A 7,755-nucleotide genomic window follows, 5' to 3' on the forward strand; every position below is an offset into this window, starting at 1 on the left:
CACTCTCCCGCACGCCGCGACACACCTTCCCGGTCTCCCGGCGCCGCTCCCCACGCCCACAGCACGCCCCCCACCCACCCCGCGAGGCTCCGGCTCCTACCTGGCGCGAACCTCGGCAGGACGCTCAGGTCACTCCAGCACACAATGTCCCACCAGCACACGGCATCACACCTAGAGCTCCCACAGCACAGTGATCCCACACAACCTACACATCACACTCACCCTGTGCATATGTCACACACCCGGTCACAACCCTGCCTGCTCCATTTCCCAGGAAATGACCTTGAAGTGTGAGGTGAAGACTCCCACGCTTCGGAGAACACCCACAGGTCTCTCCTCCAGGGCTCTCCCATGTCCAAAGCACTTCTATGGCCCTGCTCAGCTGTGAGGCCACTGGGGCACTCTGCGTGGGAGCACTGCGTGGGAGCAGTAGATCCCGATCCTGCCTGGCCCTCTGACCCGCTCCTGACCTGGGCAAATGCTTGCCCTCTTGGGCCTCAGTGTTCCCAAATAGACTGCCAGCTCTGGCATCTTCCCTCAAGCTTCCCGCCAACCGCCTGTGGACAGCAAAGGCTACCTCAGAGAAGGGAGTCTGAACTCTCAGACCTCTAACTCCTCACCTACATAAAGTCTCATCAGAGAACATGGGGACCAGGGACCCCACATTTCCCAAAGAATATTCCTCCAGAGGCTGGACTCAGAAATGCTTAGGAGTGGGTCCATGGTCAAAGTCGAGTAAGTCTGAAAAATGCTGCGTGGGTACTCCCCCCCTTGGGAAACTCACGGTCACTTACTATGAGGAAGTCTATACCCACATCTGCTGGTGTGTTACTATCTCTCTGTGCACTGGAAATTGCTAATGGTGCCTGCTGAGAGCAGATATGGAAAGGGCAGAACGGGCAGGGGAAAGAGCCGTGAGCTCCCCAAATGCCTTCCATACCATCAGGATTAAATGCCATGTGCATGTGTTATTTGTCCCCAAAAAATAAGTTTTCAAAGACTAAAGGCTCTGAAAACTCCTGCATTAAGGAAACTGTTTTGACTTTCTATATTCTGGTGTCATTTCCCAAACTTAATTAACCATTAATAATAATTAATTATTTTCACTTTGTTTTCGTTTCGAGGATCACCTGTTTACATCCGGGGGAAATGCTTTAGAAGTGCTGAATTCTAGTGCAAATTCTTCAATTCACAGAGGAAGAGGCAGAGACCCAACAGGGCAAGGAAATTGCCCAGATTCACATGGTGAGGCCACAGTGGGACAAGGCCAGAGCCCCGCCCCCCCCCTTTCTCCTCTCCCAAGCTCTGTGCCCAGGCTCCCTCCAAACACACCTCTTCCTCTCCGTGACCCAGGGTGCCCTTGGCCTCTTGCACTCCTCCCACCAGCAGCCCTGCACATTGTGAATATTTTAACTTGGCCAGGAGAACGAGATGCAAGTCTTGCAAAATGAGTCTGTGGTTAATTATTTTCTCATCAAGAAGCCTAAGCAAGGCTCTGAGAGAAGACACCGAGGGACCTGTAGATAAGTGGACAGAGAAGCAAGCGGTCATTGGATCCAAGCAGGAGTTGTTGAGTCCCCCTGGGTGCCTGACACTCCTGGAGAAGCCGCAGTTCCCGCGGGCACCATGCTCACGTTTGTTCCCATGCCCAGTTACACACATTCACACTCGCCCACAGTGGGCATCAAGCCAGGTGGGAGGCAGGTGGGGATGGACCCGCTTCCCCTCAAAGCAGAGCCTCCTCATCCGCCTGCAGTCCCTGGGCATCCACAGCACTGAGGGTGGAAATGTGCAATTAAGCATCACCTCTATTATTGTTCTCTTGTGAGTTCTGCCCTGTTTATCTTCTCTCTACAGCCACACCAGGAAGGCAGGGACCACGGCGGGGAGACGGGAGGTCTAGACCCTGTGCCAGGAGCCCCGGGTTCTGTCCCAGGCTCACTGCCAGGAGTGCTATTCTTTGGAGCCTCAATTTCCTTGTCTGCAAACACCAGGTGCTGAGTAATCTCAGCCACACCTTGAGAGGGAGACTGTCTAGAAGCAGAGAAAGTGCCCTAGGGATCTACATTTAACTTCAGTTATGTCTCCTTTGGATAAATGCCTTCCCATCACAATTTCTGCATCTGTAAAATAGGCATACTAGTCTCCCTATGCAGAGACGGCCTCTGAGCTGTGACATGGGCATAGGGACACCAGTCCTCTTTCTGCTTCATAGCAAAACACATCCCCAGGTCCCAAACCAGTCCACGACCCACCACCTCTGACCCCAATGGTCCAGGCCTCACCCTCGCTCACCCACAGGGCTCTGGGTTACAGTCCCCTCTGTAGCCAGTGGGATCACTTTAAAAACAGCACAGTTTCCTCTCCTGTTTAAAACCCTCCAAAGGTTTCCCACGTAAGTGGAATAAAATACAAACGCCGGCTGCTCCACACTCTTCTCCCATGGTCCCATTCACTGGCCTCAATCTCTTCCTGAAACTGGTCAGCTTTTCTACCTCAGGGCCTTCGTCCAGTCTGTTCCCTCTGCCTAAAATTCTTGTCCCTCAGTTCTTAGCATTGAGGCTCCTCCTAGCTCTTCGGGTCTCACATCAGATGGCACCTCCTTTGCGACGTGAGCATCCACACAGGGAGAGCCCCCCTGCACGGTTCCCATGCACCTGCTCAAACCCCTCTGTGCTATTTTCTTCTCGGCACTTGACTCCAGCAGACATTTCCCATTTCTTGCTTTCTTTACCTCTTCATTGCTGCTTCCACTCCAAGCACAGAAATGTCCCTGGTCAGCAGGAGTGGGCCAGAATGTACCAAGAACAGTGAGCATGAGGAATGGCATAGGAAAGAAGAGGAGGTCGGAGAAGGAAACGGGGTACAAAGCGGAAGGCCATGCAGGTCATTGTCAAGGCTTTGGTTTTCCCACGTATCATTCATAATACTGTATTATTATCGTCTTCCTTACACCAGCCACAAAGCCCACAGAGGCAGGGATCGACTTTTTCATTCATGCTTCAAGGATGCCCCAGGCTCCAGCACCCTCTCTCTTCTTCTTTAGCAGCCTCTGATCACATCCCAGGAATTGGAGCTTTTTACCTCTTCTGCCAGACTGTAAATGTGGGTATGTGGGGAATCTGGGCCCCCCATCCCGGCCTGCAGACTGATGGCACTTTGTCTCCCTCCCCACTGCTCAATGTCTCCTTAGGGTACCTCAATGGAGTAGGTCCCCTCCCTGAGACCTATTCTATGAGGCTGGGGATGGAAGGAGCCTGGGGAGACTGTTGTAACCAGTCCCAGGAGTCTGGGCTGGAAGGGTCTTTGTGACTACTATTTTACATCAGTCATAAAAAAAAAAAAAAAAAAGAAGAAGGAAATCCTGCCGTTTGTGATAACACGGATGAGACTGGAGGGCATTATGCTAAGTGAAATAAGTCAGACAGAAAGACAAATACTGTATGATCCCACTTATGTGTGGAATCTTAAAAAAAAAAAAAAAAAGACTCAGAAACAGAGAACAGATTGGTGGCTGCCAAGGGTGTGGAAAATGGGCAAAGGGGGTCAAAAGACACAAACTTCCAGTTGCAAGATTACTGAGTTCTGGGGCTGTGATGTACAGCATGGTGACTGTAGGTAACAATACTGCATCATATATTTGAAAGTTTCTAAGAGAGTAGATCCGAAGAGTTCTCCTTACAAGAAAAAAAACAGTTTGTGTCTACGGCCATGCCACCCTGAACAAGCCTGATCCTGTCTGATCTTGGAAGTTAAGCAGGGGCGGGCCTGGTTAGTACTTGGATGGGAGACCCCCTAGAAAGACCAGGTGCTGTAGGCATAACAAATAAGGGATTGTAAGCTGACAAGGTCCTTGCAATCTGTGAGGTCAACCAAGGGTCGCCTCATCTAAAAAATATAAATAAATAAATAAAAACAGTTTGTAACAATGTGAAGCGATAGATGTCAACTAAACTTATTGTGGTCATCATTTCACAATATATACATAAATCATGATGTTGTATACCTTAAACTAATATAATGTTATATGTCAATATATCTCCATAAAACTGGAAAAAAATACTACCATTTGACAGAAATTGGAGAAACTAAGACCCAAGGCTGCAGTGGCCTGAGTGAGCCCTGGGAATGGCCTGCAGGAGCGGTCCTCCAGGATCACATGATGCTGGGAACTCTGCAGTGGCCAGAGGAAGTGGGGATGGCTCTGTTCTTACCTTCCTTTTCCCCCACGGCTACCCCCAACAGCCTTGGTATGGGGAAGGCGGGGCCGGGAGTAGAAATAGTGACTCATCCTCATCCCTGTTGGGATCAGTTACAGAGAGAGTTGTGCCTGCCTGTCTTTGGGCTCAGCATGGGGCTGGGAGCTGAGCGAGGCAGGCGGATCCCTGGCTAGGGGTTCCAGGCTGGGATGAGCGTTGAGAAGAGCCAGGAGAAGACGGGTAAAGGGCTGGGGTTGAAGCTGGACTTCTCTGCCCGGCCCTTCTCACTGTGGCTGTGCCACCTGGCCATATCACTGGTCCTCTCTGTGCCTCGGTTTCCCCCTCTACACCACTCCATCATCAGAGGAGATGTCCATCTGGGCAAGCCACCGACCCTCCTCCCGAGAGAAGATGGAAACCCTCAAGGGACACAGGACACTGCCAAAGGCCTCTGTGGGAGCTCGAGCTGCCTGCCAGCTCTCTAGGGAGGGCATCCCGGTGGAGGTGACCACCTGAGAATGCTGCCTAGAGCCCCGCATTCCAGAAGAAGGCCTGAGGAATCATCCTGGCTGAGTCAGTAGGACAGGGCGGGCTGGGGGACCTGCCTGCTCTGAGTCACTGGGGCCCCACTGGCTTGCTGGCTTGCTTGCCTTCCTCTGTTGCCTGCTGGGACCAACCGTGGGATCACGTAGACCATGGTTCAAATCCCAGTCCTGTTCCTTCAATGAAATCGTGACCCCGAGTGGGAGGGAGAAGCGGAGACAATAGCTGTTGTATGTGGTTAAATGAATGACTTTATGCAAAGTGCTTGGCACAGAGCTGGCATTCGATGACAACAATAGCAAACAGTTTTAAGAGCGCATCATATTCAGGACATACTGTGTACAAGCATTTCCCAGAATTAGCTCCTTAAATCTTCTAACCGACCCCCCAAGGTAGGTCCTCCTGTGACATGTTCTAGCTGTTTTCTCGCCGCCTCATTTTTCAGGTAAGAAAACAGCTAGAACGTGTGCAGCCATAGGGCCGAGACCATCGGTGCTGGGCTAAGCATGGGAGACGGGGGCCTGCCCAGCCCCGTATGAGCTGAGCTAGGCAGGGGGAAGATGAAACCAGGTCCCCCACACACACCTGCCCTGGGCCGAAAGCGGTAAGAAGAGCCCCAACCTTGCCCAGGGATATCAAAAACTAAAGCTGAGGGAGAGGCAAGAGAGGGAAGGGCGGTCCAGGCAGCAGGAGCTGCCAGTGCAAAAGCCCAGGGGTGGGAAATCTCATGTTATGCTCCCAAAGGGCCCCTCATTCCTCTCACTTGCTGGAACTTGCACCGTTCCCAGCCATCAGTCCGTCTCACCGTAGTCCCCATGACTCAGACCCTCCCACCAGGGGAGGAGACCAGGGCAGTGGGCGGGTCCTGCCCACAGGCCAGTGAATAATCACCCCACTGGCAGTCACCGAAGGAACTCCAACTTCATGCTGAGTGCTGAGCTCATTCCATCGCACGCAACCCCAGGGGCAGGCCTGTTACTGTCCCAGGTTCAAGTGAGGAAGCCAAGGCCACAGGCAAAGCTGCTCTGTGCCAACCAGGAACCTGGTGACTTCAGCTCGCTCTTGAGAGAATGAGCAGCCTCCAGGAAGAAAAGGAAACCAGGTCCAAATCCCTGATTTGTGACTGGGCTTCATGGAGCTGGAACCTCCTTCCTGGGCCTCGTCGTCCCCACCCGCGCAGTGGGGGTGGCCTAAATGAAATGAACCTGCAGCCTGGCACAGGCTCTGGAGCCAGACTGTCTGCATTCGAACCCCTCTCTCAGTGCCTCGGTCTCCTTACCTGTAAAATGCAAGGGATACTAGTCCCTATGGGATTGGGCTGTTGCAAGGATGGAACGAGGTCTTTCACATAAAGTGCCCTGCACATGATAGGTGTCCAGCATAGCGTTGGCTGTTGCAATCCACCAGGGCTCTATCTACTGGGAAGACTGCTTGATTCTGCCCGCTTCGCAGCCTGCGCCACCTCCCCCTCATCCTGCCTAAGTCCCGACACCCCTGGACCCCACAGGAACCTCAGCACTAGTCTCTCCTCCTCCGTCTGAAATGCTTTCCCCTCCCCTTTCCTTGAGACTGGCTCCCCCGTCCTCTTCGAGTTTCTGCTGAGATGTCTCCTCCCCAGAGAAGTTCCCCTGTCCTCCAACTACTTTTCTGTCTCCACCTTATTTTTGCCCTTTGAGGCTCTCATGACAACCTGTCAAATCTTTGATGCATTTGTCTACTTCCATCCCCAACAGAATGTAAGCCCCCAAGGGCAAAGATGGCGCCCACCTCCTTTATTGCCATACCTCTAGAGACTAGCCCAGTGCCTGGCACACAGCTGGTACTCCAGAGATATGGGTAGAACAAATGAATGATAATACATATTTAAGTTTCCAATGTGTCTCACACACTGAGTAACTCCCAGAGCTCAGAGATGACAGGATCTCAGGGTCTGGGGCAATAATAATAATTGCCAACATTGCAGAATGCTTGTTGTGTGCTGGGGTCATTCTCAGTGTTTTCCATAGACGAATCCCTTTAATCCTCACACCAGACCTTGGGAAGTAGCCACTATTATGACCCCATTTTATGGATGGGGAAACTGAGGCTCTGGGTTAAGTAGCTTGCCCATGGGCATCCAGTTGGGAAGTAAGAGATGTGGAATTCGGACCCAGACTCAGTCTGGTTTTGGAGTCAGCTTGCTTTTTTTTGTTGTTTTTTAATAGACCTTTTATTTTAGAGCAGTTTTAGGATCACAATTAAATTGAAGGAAAGATACAGAGATTTCTCGTATACCTCCCACCGCTGTACCTGCAGGGCCTCCCCCATCATCAGCTTGCTTTTAAACACTGCCCAACTCTGTAAACAGAAAGCCTTCCTGGAGGAAGGGGATGGATTCCTGCACCACAGACAGGGGAGCCCATTCCTGCCTTAGGGAACAGAGTGGACCCGGGTGCAGCCAGCCTGGCTGAGGTAGAGAGAGCCTGGAGGAAGCCCTGGGGAATAGTTACCAGGTGCTCCAGTTACCTATTGGTGCATGTCGATCCACCCCAGGACACAGTGGTGTAAAACAACCACCACCATCAGTGTAGCTTGTGAATGTACAGTTAGGTAGCTCTTCTCTGCTCGCATGGTATTGTAGGCACAGCTCAAAGGGGCGCTAGAGGCTGGACAACTGAGGCTCCTCAGGCACCTATCTTTCTGTGGTCTCACTGCATGGTGGCACCAGGACAGCCAGCTTCCTACATGGTGGTTTCAAAGACATATGTCAAAAGAAAACCAGAGGAAGCCATCGCACTTTACAACCTGGCCTTGGCGGTCAGCCAGTGTCACCTCTGTCATACCCTGCGGTCAAAGCAGGTACGATCTCACCCAGTTTGAGGAGAAGATGACAGGGCATAGACGGTACCTCTTGATGGAGGACTGGCAAAGTTCTGGGAGAGCATGCAGGGAGTGGAAAATACCATGCAGGACATTTTTAGAAAATTCTTTCTGTCACAGTGGGTGACCGGAGCTAGATCAGAGCCTGCTCTGC

The 7,755-nt window shown here is 51.9% G+C and overlaps 1 pseudogene; it reads left to right on the top strand.

The window, feature by feature from the left end:
* The first annotated feature begins 3,701 nt into the window (after nucleotides 1–3,701).
* Nucleotides 3,702–3,820, top strand: LOC111736016 (annotated as a pseudogene).
* The last annotated feature ends 3,935 nt before the right edge of the window (nucleotides 3,821–7,755 follow it).

The sequence above is a fragment of the Pteropus vampyrus genome, unplaced genomic scaffold (assembly GCF_000151845.1).
Source record: "Pteropus vampyrus isolate Shadow unplaced genomic scaffold, Pvam_2.0 Scaffold16, whole genome shotgun sequence".
NCBI classification, from domain to species: Eukaryota; Metazoa; Chordata; class Mammalia; order Chiroptera; family Pteropodidae; genus Pteropus; species Pteropus vampyrus.